General features: G+C 45.1%; 1 protein-coding gene across 1 annotated transcript in view; it reads right to left on the reverse strand.

Annotated features, from left to right (window-relative positions):
- The window catches only part of LOC124594665 (lens fiber major intrinsic protein-like), a 53,766-nt gene that overhangs the window by 8,365 nt on the left and 28,565 nt on the right, over positions 1-16,836 (reverse strand). The window lies entirely within an intron of this gene.

Below are 16,836 nucleotides of genomic sequence, written 5' to 3' on the forward strand. Positions count from 1 at the left end.
AATAATAATAATAATGATGATAATGACACATGTAAAAAGAATTTGTAGTAGTACAAAACATATGTTTCCTGATATAGCAAGCTCTGGGGAAAGGAAATTTAAGGAGACTGCACCAGGTAAGAATACTTGGAAATGAGGAAAATCTGGTTGAAAAGAATGATATAAAAGGGCATGAGTAAGTACAGTGACAATGGTAATCATTATTGTTGGTTTACTAGATATGTCATTCTGTCTTCTTAAGCTGGAGATGTTACTCATTTCTCTAAATTACTGCGGGAAGTTATTCCAGAGTTGGATTCCTGCTACTGAGCAAGAATTCTTGAAAATGGCTGAACTATGGAGTGGGACGAAAAGGATTTTGCTCTGATGGGAACAGCTGTTTCTGCCATGTTGTTCAGACAAGAGCGTTAAGGTCGAGGAGAGATATGAGGGACAGTGTACATTGATAAGGCAGTAGAGAAGACAGTGTGAAAGAATCTATGTGCTTGTATGCACACAGCCAGGGTATCTGTGCATATGATGGTGAAATATCACAAAAGACTCGAAGACAGATATAACGAATATAGGCATTCATAAACAATTCCAGGCGCCACGTACTTTCCTGAGAAAGGGCTTCCAGAATAACATTGCTGCAATCAATAATTGGAAGTGTGTTTGTACAAATTTCTTTTTCAGGTTAAGATGGAAAAGCTTTTAATACTTCTGTAGGGCATGGACAGATGGTGATGCCTTCTTGCACATTGCTGTTATGTGCTCAGTCCAATTTAGATTTTCATTCGAAGGAGAGAAGTTGATTTTATCCTATGTAGGGTTAGAAGTTGTAGGGATTTCCTATAATTCGGGCTAATGAGCCTAAAATCAACAACTAGTACCGCTTCTTTGGGAATTATTTATTGGCTGGCTCCAGCTGGAACACCCATTTTGTGCTGCGAAGATGGCATGAAGAATGTTTTATAACAAAGTCTGTGGTGGTGGGTATTCTCTGAATTTATTTCAGATCCATGTTAAACCGTGTACTAGAAATATATATTCACACTCTCAGTTCACCAAAAACATTCTAAATAATTGGCTTGAGCTAGAAATTAAGCACAACTGGCCCCAAATTCTCAGAACTTTGCAAAAAAGATCAAGATACAAACTATCATGGTGAACAAATGTGTTGCTATCATTCCACATTTTAATTTTGTATTTCCCTCAACTAAACTATAAACTCCAATGATTAAAAATGTCTGGATATATAAATGTGTGTACATATATGTGTAATTTATAGTATGTAATCGGTTGGCTTTAAAATTTTTCGTTAAAATTTCCGCCGACAGTTACATAAAACGAAAACGTGTCCTATAGCCCTTTAATGAGTTCACTCTTAGACTACAAACATTTTTCTGTTATTAACGTGTTGCATTTTGCACATTCTACACATCAGCTGTGCTCTGTTTACATCCTTGCTCAGCAGGAAATGAATTATATCTTTGTGTCTCTGATTAATGGATAATCTTTGCATTGTAAACAAAAACATCGAATATATGGCAAATGTGTGACGCTCAACACTGACATTAAATGTTAGGATGTATGGCACAGTAATTTATGTACAGCATGTGTGCTGTTTGCAATTTAGCAACATATACAACGACCTGCAAAGCCTTAGGAACCGCTACAAAAAAGTCGCCATCTACTGAAACTTAAGTGAATACAAATATTTCACATTACATCTAAATAAATTTAAGCACTTCAGTGTGTTTATATTAATGAAACAACTTATAAAACAGCACAAAATTTTTAAATATTGTTGCGCAGTGCGGGAGCAGATGACATCATGCAGAGAAAAACATGTACACTACTGGCCATTAAAATTGCTACACCAAGAAGAAATGCAGGTGATAAACGAGTATTCATTGGACAAATATATTATACTACAACTGACACATGATTACATTTTCACGCAATTTGGGTGCATAGATCCTGAGAAATCAGTACCCAGAACAACCACCTCTGGCCGTAATAACGGCCTTGATACGCTTGGGCATTTAGTCAAACAGAGCTTGGATGACGTGTACAGGTACAGCTGCCCATGCAGCTTCAACACGATACCACAGTTCATCAACATTAGTGACTGGCGTATTGTGACGAGCCAGTTGCTCGGCCACTATTGACCAGACGTTTTCCATTGGTGAGAGATCTGGTGAATGTGCTGGCCAGGGCAGCAGTCGAAAATTTTCTGTACCCCGAAAGGCCCGTATAGGACCTGCAACATGCGGTCGTGCATTATCCTACTGAAATGTAGGGTATCGCAGGGATCGAATGAAGGGTAGAGCCACGGGTCGTAACACATCTGAAATGTAACTTCCTCTGTTCAAAGTGCCGTCAGTGCGGACAAGAGGTGACCGAGACGTGTAACCAATGCACACCTTACCATCACGCCAGGTGATACGCTAGTATGGCGATGACGAATACACGCTTCCAATGTGTTTTCACCGCGATGTCGCCAAACACGGATGCGACCATCATGATGCTGGAAACAGAACGTGGATTCATCCATTCGTGCACCCAGGTTCGTAGTTGAGTACACCATTGCAGGCACTCCTGTCTGTGATGCGGCGTCAAGGGTAACCGCAGCCATGGTCTCCGAGCTGATAGTCCATGCTGCTGCAAACGTCATCGAACTGTTCGTGCAGATGGTTGTTGTCTTGCAAACGTCCCCATCTGTTGAATCAGGGATCGAGACGTGGCTGCATGACCCGTTACAGCCATGCGGATAAGATGCCTGTCATCTCGACTGCTAATGATACGAGGCCGTTGGGATCCAGCACGGCGTTCCGTATTACCTTCCTGAACCCACCGATTCCATATTCTGCTAACAGCCATTGGATCTCGACCAATGCGGGCAGCAATGTCGTGATACGATAAACCGCAATCGCGATAGGCTACAATCCGACCTTTATCAAAGTCTGAAACGTGATGGTACGCATTTCTCCTCCATACACGAGGCATCACAACAACGTTTCACCAGGCAACGCCGGTCAACTGCTGTTTGTGTATGAGAAATCGGTTGGAAACTTTCCTCATGCCAGCACGTTGCAGGTGTCGCCATCGGCGCCAACCTTGTGTGAGTGCTCTGAAAAGCTAATTATTTGCATATCACAGCGTCTTCTTCCTGTCGGTTAAATTTCGCGTCTGTTGCACGTCATCTTCGTGGTGTAGCAATTTTAATGGCCAGTAGTGTATGTAACTAAAATATTGGCCGTATGGAGATCGGCATGGTATCCTGAAACCGGTTATGACGCTAAAATAAAACATTTTAGAAAGAATATATGTGGCTGGTTGAATAATTCGCCAATTATTATTAACGGTCGCGGAGTTCACGAGACCCAACAAGGATAAAGTAACATACAAAGATCTTATATGAATAAAGGGACCTGATGTGCTAGAATCCCCAATGAAACCTTAACCACTTTTACCCTTTATTTGGTCTTGAATGAAAAATTTATTGCAGTAAATGCTGCTTCCTCGATTACATACAATATATACAGAAATCTATTTTTATTTATTTCTAAAAGTATATTATGTTTATCATAAGCAAATAACTCCTTCTAATGACAAACATTTCTTAATTTTCGTGAAAATCGATGTAAATATACCTGAATATGTTTATAAAGAGCCGAAACAGCCTACGTGACGGTTCTCCGTCATTCACGATGAAACTAAGAAGAAAGGAAAAAAGTCAGGTGTTGTCCAGTAGCCTGCTGTGTACACATTTTCATGAATAGTGTCTGGATACCCATGGGTAATACGGAATTGCCCACTAGATGACACGAGTGATGGAGCCACCAGTATAAAAGGAGGGGGGGGGGGGGGGCCGCATCTCGTGGTCGTGCGGTAGCGTTCTCGCTTCCCACGCCCGGGTTCCCGGGTTCGATTCCCGGCGGGGTCAGGGATTTTCTCTGCCTCGTGATGGCTGGGTGTTGTGTGCTGTCCTTAGGTTAGTTAGGTTTAAGTAGTTCTAAGTTCTGGGGGACTGATGACCATAGATGTTAAGTCCCATAGTGCTCAGAGCCATTTTGGAGGGGGGGGGAGGGGGGGATAGTGTGGAGTGCCGGCCGGTGTGGCCGTGCGGTTCTAGGCGCTTCAGTCTGGAACCGCGTGACCGCTCCGGTCGCAGGTTCGAATCCTGCCTCGGGCATGGATGTGTGTGGTGTCTTTAGGTTAGTCAGGTTTAAGTAGTTCTAAGTTCAAGGGGACTGATGACCACAGATGTTAAGTCCCATAGTGCTCAGAGCCATTTGATAGTGTGGAGCTGTCCGTGGAGAAGCAACAACAGCAGAGGGGGGTGGTCAGGAGAGGCCAGTTACTTAGGAGGAGGACTAGTCAGTGGATACCATCTGGGCAACAAATGAAATGTATTGGGAAGATTTCAGCGCTTCTAAAGTTGCCCAGGTCAACCACTGGAGATGTGATTGTGAGGTGGAAACGCAATGGAATAGCCAAAGGTAGACCTCGTATATTGACGGACAGGGACAATCGAACATAGTAAAGGGTGGTTGTAAAAATCGCTTGAAATCAGCGGAAGGAAACCCTCGTGAGTTCCAAAGCACTCCGGCTAGCACTGCGACTGTGCGAATGGGATACAATGGTCGAGCAGCTCTTCATAAGCCACGTTGCTAACAGGTGAATATATGTGACGTTTGAGATGTGTAAAGAGTGATGCACTTGATAACGGATGACAGGAAACGTTATCATGCTATATCCTGTGTAAGTCCGATGGAATCGTTTGAGTTTGGCGAATGCCTCCAGAACATTACCTGCCATGATGTGTACTGCCGACAGTGAAGTATATCGGAGTTGATGTTACTGTATGTGGTGTATTTCGTGATTACGACGTGGTCCCCTTATTGCACTTAAGAAAACGCTAAATATGGAAGCATATGAACACATTTTGCTGTACTGTGTACAGTAGTGAAGTAGTTCGGGGACAGTGATTGTTTACTTCAGCAAAACAGTGCACTCTTTGTGGGGGTAAAGCAGCACCTGTGAGGAGATTATCTGTTGACGATAACATCCCACAAATGGACTGGCCTACCCAGAGCACCGACTTGAACGCTGTGGAACACCTCCAGACCCTAGCGTCCAACATCACTACCTTCTCTGGTTAGATCTGTAGAGGAAGAACGGGCTGCCTCATTTATACACCTCATTCAAAATGTCCCCAGCAGAGCTTAAGCCGTCATAAAAGCGCCCTTATTAGTGTCCACTAATAGATGTCCGGGTAATTTTGATAGTGTACGTGGCACGTGATGACAAAACACGGCGCTACAAAGGTAAGTTGTGCCAAATGTCCACAGCCAGTGGATTACAAAACAACGATGACAGTTAAAATGCACTGTAAGGATTATGGTTTTTTTTATATTAGGTCTACAACTTTGGTTCCGCCATTTTTCAATAGATGGCAGTAGCGGAAAGTGGTGGTGCAGCTGGTAGGTCGTAAGTGCCACACCATAAGCTTAGACATTTGTAGACATAATGCCATTCTAACGTTGGTCGATTTGTGATGGCATTATAAACTTATTGTTGATTAACGATGTCAACTTCCGAGCCCAGTTCTCGTCACTGGCGGGAAGTTTTAATTTTCTGGTTTAACATGAGGCAATCTGGGGCTAACGCCCACCCTGCCAGCCACGCGGTCTCACGCGCTGCTTCCTGAGCGGGAAAGCGTGACGGTACCCAGTACGAATCCTGCCGGCGGACTAGTGTCGAAGTCCGGTGTGCCGGCCAGTTTGTGGATGGTGTTTAAGGTGGTTTTCCATCTACCTCGGCGAACGTGGGCTGGTTCCCCTTATTCCGCCTTAGTTACACTGTGTCGGCGATTGCTGCACAAACACCATTACCACGTATGCGTACACCCTAATTATTCTACCACAGAAACCTTTGGGGCTACACTTGTCTGGTACGACCAGTATGCGATTTGCAGGGGGGGATGGGGGGGATTTCCCCCCCTCTGCATCAGACCATCCCCTCCTCTGGTTTTAGTTTATGCATCCCAACCTGGGAGTAAAACTTTACATATAATTTAAATTTGTGGAGCCGAACACTGAAGATTTTTGGTAAGTCTTACTATTAATACTATTAATACGTTTCAATTTTCTATCATCAGAATAAGTACAGCTTTTCACAAATGTGCCTCTACTTTTTGAATTCCCCTCGTATACCTGTATGTAGATGATTTTGCATTAACATCTATTTATAAATAGCTGTTTAACCATGCGTAACGCCACGGTCCAAGCTAGTAACATATACAGGGTGAGTCACCTAACATTACCGCTGGATATACGAGTATTTCGTAAACCACATCATATACTGACGAATCGATTACACAGACCGAACGTGAGGAGAGGGGCTAGTGTAATTGGTTAATACAAACCATAAAAAAATGCACGGAAGTATGTTTTTTAACACAAACCCCGTTAGTTTTGTTAGCACATCTGAACATATAAACAAATACGTAATCAGTGCCGTTTGTTGCATTGTAAAATGTTAATTACATCCGGAGATATTGTAACCTAAAGTTGACGCTTGAGTACCACTCCTCCGCTTGAGTACCACTCCTCCGCTGTGTATCGGAGAGCACCGAATTACGTAGGGATCCAAAGGGAACGGTGATGGACCTTAGGTACAGAAGAGACTGGAACAGCACATTACGTCCACATGCTAACACCTTTTTATTGGTCTTTTTCACTGACGCACATGTACATTACCATGAGGGGTGAGATACACGTACACACGTGGTTTCCGTTTTCAATTGCGGAGTGGAATAGAGTGTGTCCCGACATGTCAGGCCAATAGATGTTCAATGTGGTGGCCATCATTTGCTGCACGCAATTGCAATCTCTGGCGTAATGAATGTCGTACACGCCGCAGTACATCTGGTGTAATGTCGCCGCAGGCTGCCACAATACGTTGTTTCATATCCTGTGGGGTTGTAGGCACATCACGGTACACATTCTCCTTTAACGTACCCCACAGAAAGAAGTCCAGAGGTGTAAGATCAGGAGAACGGGCTGGCCAATTTATGCGTCCTCCACGTCCTATGAAACGCCCGTCGAACATCCTGTCAAGGGTCAGCCTAGTGTTAATTGCGGAATGTGCAGGTGCACCATCATGCTGATACCACGTACGTCGACGCGTTTCCAGTGGGACATTTTCGAGCAACGTTGGCAGATCATTCTGTAGAAACGCGATGTATGTTGCAGCTGTTTGTTACAACACGCAACTGAACGTCGGAGGTTTCAAGCGTCAACTTTAGGTTACAATATCTCCGGATGTAATTAACATTTCACAATGCAACAAACGGCACTGATTACGTATTTGTTTATATGTTCAGATGTGCTAACAAAACTAACGTGGTTCCATTTAAAAAAACGTAGGTTTGTGATAAAAAATATACTTCCGTGCATTTTTGTATGGTTTGTATTAAACAATTACACTAGCCCCTCTCCTCACGTTCGGTATGCGGAATCGGTTCGTCAGTATTTGATGTGGTTTACGAAATATATCCAGCGGTAACGTTAAGTGACTCACCCTGTATAATTCTACTAACCCCCTAGGACATTCCCCCCCCCCCCCCCCCCCCCACTGGTAAAAGCACAAATCATACCCTGGGTACGACCCATTCCCGGGAAGGGAGGGGGGCACTGACGGCCGTACTACACATAACCCTGGGTTCGGTGTGGGCCGGCCGTGGGGTGGGTAGATTGCTGTGGCCTGTTGTGGAGCTGTGAAGCACTGAGGGCTACGGCTGGACGAAGCCTCTCCGGCGTTTCTAGGTCCCTGGTGTAATCCATACATAGATCTGCGAGTGACGCTCATAGACTGTTCGGTAAAACCTATGGCGAGTGGCTGAGGCTCATAAAATGCTGGGTAAGACCCAATACGAGTCACCTATTAGTGAAAGACAATGCACAAAATGCTTTCAAAGCTTCAAAAGCAGTGATTTTGACATCGAAGACCGGCGTGGCGGTGGAAGAGAGAAGGTTCTCGAGGCGGTGGAAGAGAGAACGAACTTAAAGCTACTGAAACAATAAGAGGAGATCGTTATCGAAAGCAGTTGATGCGCTTCAGAGGAGCACTGAAAGACAAACGGTCACTATACAGCGACAGACACGAAAAGGTGATTTTACAGAGTGTCAGTGCTCGACCACATGTTGCAAAACCCGTCAAAATGTAGTTGGAAAAGATGAAATGGGAGTCCCACTCCACCCGCCGTATTCTCCAGACAATGATCCCTCCGACTATCAGCCTTTTCGATCAATGGCACACGGCCTAGCTGTCCAGTGCTTCCGGGCATATGAACAAGTGCAAAATTGGAACGATTTATGGATCTCCTCAAAACATGCTGCCCTAGAGATTGGAGAAAGTAGGGGCCAGCGATGGTCGTTACTTTCAGTCGTAAATTTGAGTAAGTTATTCTCAGTACAGCCTCGAACTTCAAAACAAAACAGCGGAAGCAAAATTATAGATTTAATGATTTGAGAAAGAATATGAGAATTCTTTGTTGGAAGAAGGTTGCGCCTCTTCTCAATTGAAAGTCTTTGTACGGAATTGGCTACATGACGTGCGCCCTGGCATCGCCCCGTATGAAGTTACTCGTTCATAACGGCCGCCGAACGTGACCCACCTGACGCCCGGAGTCTGGGTAGGGTTTGTCCCCTGCTTCCAGCCGACTTTGAGCCTCGAAGCACCTGCTGCACCAGTTGCTCAGCTGGAGCATGGAAGAGCTCTTGCATAACAAATGATTTGAATTTCTTCGTGATTTCATGCATCATTTATCAAGTTGTTTCGAAGTTAACAACTTTTTCTTGTCACATATGAAGAAGTTCTTTCCAGATTAGATGCAATCTCGTATTAGTGGTGACAGTTAACTTACAGTGTAGTATATTTAGAATTGTTATATTTTAAGCCTTGGATGCAATCTGCTATGAGAGTCCAACTCAACACCCATGTCACACCTATCGCTGTGGTATCAAAAAAACCAAAAACAGTCTGCCCTGTCCACACAGGTGCATCATGATTCTCTAATCAAACATCCTTATTTTTCATCAGATTGTTAATATTTCTTAACAGACAACTGAAGTATGAGGTCTAATAGAATTTATATCTTGGCCGAGAGAACCGTTTCAGTGGGAAAATGGGAGTCTGTAGATGTGTGCGTAAGATGACCAATTTTCGTTGTACAGTATGGCAAGATAGGGCAAGTGAACAGGCAGCCAAGCTGTCGACTTTAAGACGATTTTAGCGTCCTGAACCATTTTCCAGAATACCCAGGAGGGTATAGTCTGGAGAGAAAGATACAGCGTTTCTCTGTAAGACGACGCAGACAACCCTTCGCCAAGAAATAGTGCCATCTTTTTCATTTTAAAGGCCATCTTGGAAGACGAAGTATAGCGTTGGCTGTAAAGGATCGTCAGATTTTGGACATATTTAACTTAGGAACATACGGCATAGAAAGTAATGTAACCAAACAACGTATCAGGGTCTACAAGCCTCATAGCCCCTCACCACACACAGTGGTAGAGAGCGAACCTGACAGTCGGCCACGGTAGTGACCGATGCCATGTCGCATCGCTCCACTGTCGCTGCTCCAGGCCTCCAGATGGGGCGAGAAATCGACGCAGCTGGAGCATGCAACAGTTGATGGTGAGAAACTGTTTTTGCGATCACGTTATTTACAGATCATTCTTTTCATGAAGATTTGGTTGCCAAGTGACAAGAACAAAGAGCCCTAGACTGCGAGTGTAAATGGATGTACAAAGCCCAAATTTACATCTGTACCCTCCAAGACAACTTGTGGTATGTGGCGGAGGGTACTTTGGATATTGTTGTCGCTTCCTCTTTCCTGTCCCAGTGGAGAATGACCGTCGGGATGAACGACTGTTGGTAATTCACCCCGTGTCCTCGAATCTCTCTGAATTCACCTTCATTTCCTGTTCTTGAGATGCATGTATCAGGAAGCAATGGATTGGTTGACTCTTCTAGGATTTTATGCTCCCAGAATTGCGGCAGTGGAACAGACCGTGCTCCACAACGGTACCCTTGCAGTGTCTGCCCCTGAAGTTGAGATGAGCATCTTTGTGACGCTTTCACGCTTAGCTCTGAAAAAACTTGCTGCTTTTCTTAGGACTTTATCCGCTTCCTCTAACAAGCCTATTTAGTCTGAGAGAGGACATGTTACTCTCTCACCTATTTTTCACATATAGAAAATTATTAAAGATTTCATTACAACTTCATACACCTTGAGTGAGACTCTAGAAAGGTAATGGCCTGAGCAGACGTTGTTGGAGCCCAGTAGGGGGCTAAAAGCATGGAAATTTGTATGACTCTTATCTCATAGAAACGGCATGTTGGGAGTTGAAAGCAATTGGCGTCGAGCCCATCCCTCAGTAAATCTTGCCGGACAGGCCCACAGCCGTACAGGGTAGACAGGGTAGCCCCTTGTCGAGACAGTTCTCCAGCAGAACAATGCCACGATACCTGCCATGGCGCCAGCAGAAGGCCTGGACTGGGGCGATGGTCTGAAGGAATGCGTGTACACAGTGGAGTCATAAACTGGGCATTGTGTGCAGAGCCATGAGCAATAAAAATTCACCTGTTTTCGTGTTCGCTGATAGTGTAAATAGGCCAGTGAACCACTTCCCCTGGCCACTGCGGTTGTATAAGAAAAATCCGGCGTCTGCGAAACGTTTGGAGATTACACCTCATAGCTATGACTAACAAGCTCCAAGGCACAGGCGATTTAGATAAAGATCTTTAAGATTGTATCTGTTTGCTTCTTGCCTTGGGATGTGACACGACTTCAGAGAAAATCGTCTCTTCCCCCTCTGCAAAAACTTAAAAAAGCCAGTAATTGACGATTTCTTTTTTTTCAGAGATGCAGGTTTGTTAACTCTTGCCCTGATTCGACACGAGTTTGTGCTGTCGTGTGGGAGGGTAGATTTAACGCCTCTAGAGCCCTGTGATTGGCTCAAGACAGGGTGAAGGCGGTGTCGTTCCTGCACTTTTTGTGAAAACAGAATTTTTTTTGAGTGGTGCGAGGGACTCAGGTGCAGCACTTTGGTCTGGTAAGGACTGCTGGTCGATGCTCTGGCATGTGTGGTTGGTACTTGGGACCTGTCCAGAGACTGACTTCACTTGCGAGTAGTTTAGACTGGGGAGCCTGTGTTGACGTTCTTACTGTAACAACAGTGTGACTTCAAACGTCTCGGACTACTCATTTGCCGAGGGCACACTTACTTGTTTTTGGTTTACCTGTCTTGACGTTTGGTGTCCTTGTGCGCTGTGTCGTATAAGTGAGCCAAATTGGTCCTTGGTACAACCAGCAAATGGGTGCGTCACACACTGAAATCTACCGTGACTTCAGGGCTCTGGTAGAGAGTAAATTGCGATCCGTCTGCCTCATCTCTAGACCGTGAGATTTTTACATTTCTTTCGTGGCCGCGATCGATTCACAGGTGCCGTCTCCATGTCTCACCTTCGCCGCACACATCTCGCCAGCTGCAAGTTACGTCACCACATGAAGCGAACGGGGTAACGTACTGCCGCTCCGGCATTGTCAGGGCGTACAGATCTCTATCGCCACTTCCTCTCAGCTGCACCTATGTTGAGAATCTACAGTAGATTTGATCAGTCAAAATCTGCTCAGCTTCAGATCAATTCAGATTGCGTTATCCACATTTTTAGGGCCAGAGGAATTGACTCACTCCACTAGTTGTACTGTCTCTGCCACCCAGGATCCTTGTCCAGTGTAGTCTTGAAACACCTGTTCGTTATTTACAGTATTCAATCAATAATTTGTTTAGCATAATTTATGTCTGTTTCAAAGAAAAATAAATGTTGTTAGAAGACTAAAATTATGCCAACATTCTCAATCAATTCATATGGTTCCACTAGGGTTACCTTTCAGGTGCAGATCTCAGACTGACGAGGAATGTTCAGGCACTGTTCTAACGAGAATTTTATGAACTACGTCTTTCGTGAGCCAACCACACTTCTTATGGATTCCCCCAATGAATCTGTCTGGCATCTGCCTACGTTCGTTTGACTTTAAATCGCTCCATATGCGTAATCCCATCTATTTACTGGATGTGACTGCTTCCAGTGATTGTTTTGGGATCGTACAACCATACAATACTTACGCGCCATACTTTAATTTTCTTTTTATATTGAAAATAAAGTGCAAATCACTGCACTGAGCGTCGATTCTCTGCAAGTCTTGTTGCATATCGCTACAGTTTTCCATTGTTGTTACTTCTCTGTATATAGCAACACCATCCATAAAAAAGAGTATCATGACTCAATCTAAGCAATGATAATATCCTTTCGAGCTTCCAGCTGCGTCGAGTGGCTTAAAATACACGAGCTTTCGGTCGAGTACTCCTCGGCCATTGTCAAATGGCTGCTACCTTCTTCATATAGCTGCACTGCCTTCTGTGACGTCACTGGTGTTCACTTCAGTGCCATACAAAGTAATATCTGCTTCAACCTTCCGGTGGCTGAATCCCGAGCCGTGCTTAGCTGCAGGCCGCCGTCCTTCTTGAGGTTTTTGTCACAAATTTTTATGTCGATTGTACCTCTTATTACGTTATCCCAGAAACTGTTAGTGTACGTAATAGCAGATATCTTGTCGAAAGCAAGACGATGTCTCTTTTCTACAAGATGCTCTGCTACCGCAGATTCCTCAGGGTACCGAAGGCGAAGGCATCTCTCGTGTTCTACACAGAGCTATTCAATAGTATGCACAGTCTGTCCGACATAGGATTGTCCACACCCACGCGGTTTTTTATATCGTTCTGACGTTTACATCGTCTATCACAGGCTTCATTATTGCCATATTTTTTGTGTCTCCGAAGACCGAATCGTTTTTATCACTCTTTTAGAGCTGGCTGACCCTTCCTGTTACTGAGCCACAGAACGGCAAAAACGTAAGCTTTTTCGAGTCCTATTCGGGGTCCTTCTGCTTATGTGTTTTCGGAAGGATGGCTTGCGAAATCTGGCGGCTGTTGTAGCCGTTTTCCTTGAACGTTCTCCGTAAGTGACTCAGTTACTTTGGCAGCTTGTCAGCTTCTGAGGCGGCTTCCGCTAGATGCACCAAGATCCTCAGAACATAACGTTTCTGCGACTGATGGTAACAGTGTGCTGATATCGGTCCTTGTGGGGAGGGTTACCGGTGAACACTGTGGCACCAGCCCTTGTAGCCGAGGGGTTCTAGGCGCTTCAGTCCGGAACCGCGCTGCTGCTACGGTCACAGGTTCGAATCCTGCCTCGGGCATGGATGTGTGTGATGTCCTTAGGTTAGTTATTTTTAAGTAGTTCTAAGTGTAGGGGACTGATGATCTCAGATGTTAAGTCCCATGGTGCTTAGAGCCATTTGAACCATTTGAACACTGTGGCTGAGGCACCCATTTGCTTCTTGGCGGGCGAGGACGTCAAGGAACGGCAAGCCACCGTCTGACCCTGTCTCCATCGTGAACGTCATGTTGTCATTGATATTGTTGACGTGTTCCAAGAATTCTACCAGATTTTCACGTCCGGGGGACCAGGCAACGAACGTGTCGTCGACTTAACGATAAGAGCAACAAGGTTTTGCAGGTACCGTATCCATGGCGACGTCGTCAAAGTACTCTACAGACTGGTTACAATTGGTGCCAATGGGCTCCCTATTGCGACGCCGTCGGTTTGGTCAAAATATACAAAAAATACGATGACGCCAGAGTGTGCTTCAATAAACTCACAACAGGGTCGTTAAATAACTGAGAGAGCAGATCTATAGAATCTTTGATAAGTACGCACATGAATAATGGCATCACAACAAAGCTAACCGTGACGTATCCTTCTCCAAGATGCAGACTTTTAATTCGATTGTTGAGATATGTCGTGTTCTTGATACTATGTACACAGTAACCAACGTGCGGACTAAGGAGGCTGGCGAGATGTTTCGAGAGTCTATAAGTCGGCGATCAAATGCTGCTCATGATGGGACGTAGAACTGTGTACTTCTTGTGAGCCTTCGGAAAGCTATACATTGTACACTATGTGATCAAAAGTATCCAGATACCAGAAAAAACATATGTTTTTTCATATTAGGTGCATTGTGCTGCCACCTACTGCCAGGTACTCCATACCAGCGACCTCGGTAGTCATTAGACATCGTGAGAGAGCAGAATGGGGCGCTCCGCGGAACTCATGGACTTAGAACGCGATCAGGTGATTGGGTGTCACTTATGTCATAAGTCTGTACGCGAGATTTACACACTCCTAAACGTCCCTAGGCCCACTGTTTCCGATGTGATAGTAAAGTGGAAACGTGAAGGGACATGTACAGCACAAAAGCGTACAGGCCGACCTCGTCTGTTGACTGACAGATACCACCAACAGTTGAAGAGGGTCGTAATGTGTAATGGGCAGACATCTATCCAGACCATCACACAGGAATGCCAAACTGCATCAGGATCCACTGCAAGTACTATGACAATTAGGAGGGTGGTGAGAAAACTTGGAGTTCATGGTCGAGCCGCTGCTCATAAGCCACACATCACGCCGGTTTATGCCAAACGACGCCTCGCTTGGTGTAAGGAGCGTAAGCATTGGACTATTGAACAGTGGAAAAACGTTGTGTGGAGTGACGAATCACGGTACTCAAGGTACTCAATGTGGCCATTCGATGGCAGGGTGTGGGCATGGCGAATGCCCGGTGAACGTCATCTGCCAGCGTGTGTAGTGCGAACAGTTATGGTGTGGTCGTGTTTTTCATGGATGCAGCTTGCATCCCTTGATGTTTTGCGTGGCACTACCACAGCACAGGCCTACACTGATGTTTTAAGCACCTTCTTGCTTCCCACTGCTGAAAAGCAATTCGGGGACGGCGATTGAATCTTTCAACACGATTGACCACCTGTCCGTGATGCACGGCGTGTGGCGGAGTGGTTACACGACAATAACATCACTGTGATGGACTGGCCTGCACAGAGTCCTGACCTGAATCCTATAGATCGGATGTTTTGGAGCGCCCACTTTGTGCCAGACCTCACCGACCGACATCGATACCTCTCCTCAGTGCAGCACTCCGTGAAGAATGGGCTGCCATTCCCCAAGAAACCTTCTAGAACTGATTGAACGTATGCCTGCGAGAGTGGAAGCTGTCATCAAGATAGGGTGGGCCAACACTATACTGAATTCCAGCATTACCGAGGGAGGGCGCCACAAACTTGTAAGTCATTTTCAGCCAGGTGTCCCGATACGTTTAATCACACAGTGTACGTGGTCGAGTCGCCCGAGGAAGGAGATTTTTAATGTCGCTCCCTTCCAGTAAAGATCTCTTGATAAGCTCTGACGTCTTCCTCATTATTCTGGATGTTATGTCCCTTGATAATGTTTTATGTACCTCTTCCTCCAGCATCAACCGAATCTTCGCATCACATGCGGCTCATTTCTAGGCAATGTCTCCCACAAGGCTTGTTCCACTTTTCAGCTAGGTCTGCGACTGACCGTGGATGTTCAAAAATGTATGGCAAATAGCGGGCTTGTTCAGTATCTGCCACATAAAATCGGAATGAAATAAACTGTATATCTCAAATTTGTTCAAAGCTCAAGCCGCTTCATTTACGGGTGCAGAGTCACATGATGTACCTATTGCTAGAGATTAACAACGCAACAACATTGGAGGGTACTATCATTTAAAAAAATATTTATGCTGTTGTTAAAAAATCGCAATCCCTGTGAGTACAAACGTTGACTGTTATGTTTGATTAAGTACAACTGTTTCAAAATGGCTCTGAGCCCTATGGGACTTACCTTCTAAGGTCATCAGTCCCCTAGAACTTAGAACCACTTAAACCTTACTAACCTAAGGACATCACACGCATCCCATGCCCGAGGCAGGACTCGAATTTGCGACAGTAGCGGTCTCGCCGTTCCAGAATGTAGCACTTAGAACTGCTCGGCCACCCCGGCCGGCTACAACTGAGACGATAAAGGATGAGTAAGGTGACAGAAGAGATGAGGCAAGATCCTTAGGAAGTAAAGGCAAAAATGATGTAACAGAATAAATGAAGTAAGGGTCTTAGACAAAAAAGAGGGTAAGAGCTGAGACAGAGAGCAGAAATTGCGAGAGGGAAAGACAGTGGAGGTATGCTACGATATGGGAAGCCAATGAAGGGCCTCAGACGTAGTTCAAGACCACGTAAGGAAAGGCTTCCTATTCCTCCAACCAGCCTCAGAAAGAAGGATAACAAATAAGGTGACGAGAAGTCTTCGAAATTACGTCGTGTCGGGGGCAGGCAGGGTCAAATGGGAAACCAAGACGAAACTTTAGGACCAAACGTCCAGAATTAGAAGAGTGGTTAGGAAGAAGAAAGTAGGCAGTAATGAAGTGAGTCGCTGACAGACACGGACGCAGCTAGACTGGAGCCTCTGGATATAAGTTATTTGGCTGCACGCTCTGCTAGTCTCAGATTTTAAAAGGCGGTCCTGTGACACAGATAAAACGGTGGTGAACAGCCACTGTGTGTGCACAAGGACGTGGCTGTTGGTGCAGAGGCGTGTCAGCTAGGAAAGTCATACATGTATTTCAGTTTCGGAACAAAACGGAAGTTAATCGTATCTGCTGAGTTGCTTACTCTCCTTTTTACCCTGCGGTGTTATACGTCCACCTGAGCGAATTATGTGAGAGCATCAAGTCCCCCTCTCACTTCGATCAATCAATCAGCACCACACACGGTGAGCCCCTGTCGCTCAGTCCCTTGCAAAACCCACACTCGGAGTGCGACAAATAATTTATTGCGTAGTGTAAAG

The sequence above is a fragment of the Schistocerca americana genome, chromosome 2 (assembly GCF_021461395.2).
Source record: "Schistocerca americana isolate TAMUIC-IGC-003095 chromosome 2, iqSchAmer2.1, whole genome shotgun sequence".
NCBI lineage: Eukaryota > Metazoa > Arthropoda > Insecta > Orthoptera > Acrididae > Schistocerca > Schistocerca americana.